General features: G+C 41.8%; 1 long non-coding RNA gene across 2 annotated transcripts in view; it reads right to left on the minus strand.

Moving 5' to 3' along the window:
* Nucleotides 1–443: 443 nt before the first annotated feature.
* LOC108315781 overlaps nt 444–2,490 on the minus strand; it is a 3,820-nt gene continuing 1,773 nt past the window's right edge. The window contains exon 3 of one of the 2 annotated variants that reach the window (XR_001830071.2): nt 444–2,481. This is a non-coding gene — a long non-coding RNA (uncharacterized LOC108315781). The remainder of the gene's footprint in view (nt 2,482–2,490) is intronic. The other variant, XR_001830072.2, reaches the window with a different exon arrangement.

Genomic DNA, 2,490 nt, shown 5'->3' on the forward strand with positions numbered 1-2,490 from the left:
CTTGGCACACTTCAGAAATAACAAAAAGGTGGGAATGGCTAGGACAAAGTGGGAAGTAGCCAAAGGCCAGATTAAATCGGGCCTTGAGGCCATGATAAGGGTTTTGGATTGCACTAGAGACCACTCACAGGTTTTAAGCAAAAGATTTGCTCTTCAAGGAAATCTTCCCTGCTTTGGGAGGATACAAGTTAAAGTAGGAGGCAAATCTATTAGGAAGATGTAGCCATAGATCAGGCGAGAGATGATGGTGGTATTGTAGGCTTAAAAATAGTCCTGGAAAAGACAGATATGTATGTCCTAATCTCTAGAACATGTGGAGATTAATTTTAATTTTTTTGTAGAGGGAGTCTTGCTCTGTCACTCAGGCTGGTGTGTAGTAGCGCAATCTTGGCTCACTGCAACCTCTGCCTCCCGGGTTCAAGCAATTCTCCTGCCGCAGCCTCCCGAGTAGCTGGGATTACAGGCCTGTGCCATCATGCCTGGCTAATTTTTTTTTATTTTTAGTAGAGACTACTAAAAATACAAAACAGAGGGATGGATCCAAAAAAGGAAAGAAGGAACCAGTGAGGAGGGTGGAAAGTCAGGAGCATATGAAGTCATAGATGTTTCACCTTGTTGGCCAGGCTCATCTCGAACTCCTGACCTTGAGTGATACCCCTGCCTCGGCCTTGGATTACAGGTGTGAGCCACTGTGCTCAACTGGAGATTACTTTATATGGCAAATACTTTACAGAAGTAATTGTTTTAGGATACTAAAATGGAGAGATTATTTGGATTATAAGGATGGACTCTAATTGCATTCACAGGCATCCTTGTCAGAGAGAAGCAGAGGTAGATCTGACACAGAAGGAGGCAATGTGACCTCAGAGACAGAGATTAGAGTGATGTGGCCACAGATCAGGAATGCTGGCCACCATTAGAAGCCAGAAGAAGCAAGGAAAGGATTCTCCCCTAGAGCCCTTACAGATGACCTGGATTTTTGGCCTCCAGAACTGTGAGAAAATACATTTGAGTAAAGGGAGCAAGTGGCTGAAAACAACACACAACACAATTTGTTACAACAATCACAGAAAATTAATACAGGTGGCTTGGAGTAGGGTTTTAGCATTTGAAAGTGTCTGAAGTGACTGGATTTAAGATAAATTTTTGGAGACAGAACCAACAGGATTTGCTGATGTATATGGTTTAGGTGTCATAAAAGGCAAAGAATCAAGTCTGATTCCCTTTTTTCTGAGCAAGGGGGTGGGTGATGACATCGTTTACTGAGATAGGGGAGGGAACAGGCCTTATTGTTTTTTTTTTTTTTTTTTTAAGAGCACAGAAAACTATAATCCTTTATTATGTTCAAAAAGGGAAGAAGAACCAGAAATATTGATGATCACTAATAATGTTTACTTTGGTTAGGCTCTCAGGATTTTTGGTGATATTCTAGGCTCTTTCCTATGAACTATGAAACACATCCACAGGACCTCTGTGCTGGTGCTATTAGCTTTGAAAATCACTTCTTGTATGTCCTACCACATCTCTCAATTTTTCCTCTGCAGAAAATAATCTGAGCTTTGCAAAAGTATATCTACTTTAGAATTTAAACCTACTCTAGGAAACTAGAGAACATAGATTTTAGAAATGAAAAAATCCCACAACACAATATATGAATAACAATGTAAATACACACCCTAATTTTGTAGAAACACATCTAATAATTTGACTAATCCTCTTTAAAACTGGAGGAAAGATTTCTAGTATTGATCAGGAACAAATTTTCACCAAGTTCATATTAACTGCTTCAAGTTAGTCCACCAACTCAGGAGAAATAACAAGGTACGTCATATGATTAGAGGATTTCAAATAAGCTTCTACTGAATGAGCACGTTCTTTAGGAAACACTGGAGGAGTTGGTGCTTGCATTTCAGAGGCATAAAGGAAAACAGCAAAAGACGTGAATTCCAGCCAAAGTGGCGAAAATAAGCAATCTGCCACAGCCACGTGGGTTCCTCAGCATTCTTTTCCTGGAGGCACAAAGCAGCAACGGGGCCTTGGCAAGCTGCTGAGCGGGAACAAACAGGGACCACAAGTCACCAGTGATTGTTCATTTCTGTCAAGCTTTCCCAGGGACATTTTTGTAGATCTGAAGTCTGACAGTTTGCCTTGGGCACTTTATGTCACAAAGCGTAAGACAGACTCAAAAAAAGCCTTTCTCTTCTAGACCTCAGGGTTTTGCCTAAAAGCAAGCAAAAAGCGTGGTTTCTGAATCCAAATGCTGATCCAGGCAAACCTGCCATGGCTGACCAGCACCAGGGAACATTTGACTACCCTCTCTCCTTCCTACACCCTGCCCATGCCCCCTTGCTTTCCTCAATCCAAGAAATTAATTCATCTTCCCTTTTCCAATCCTGGAACCCCTTGCTTCTTTCAGATAACACAGCCCGGATTCTAACTAGGAGGTCTGGTTTCCGGCAGCAGGAGCAGAGTGTCTTTTACCTGCCCATC

The sequence above is a fragment of the Cebus imitator genome, unplaced genomic scaffold, assembly GCF_001604975.1.
Source record: "Cebus imitator isolate Cc_AM_T3 unplaced genomic scaffold, Cebus_imitator-1.0 Scaffold179, whole genome shotgun sequence".
Taxonomy (NCBI): domain Eukaryota; kingdom Metazoa; phylum Chordata; class Mammalia; order Primates; family Cebidae; genus Cebus; species Cebus imitator.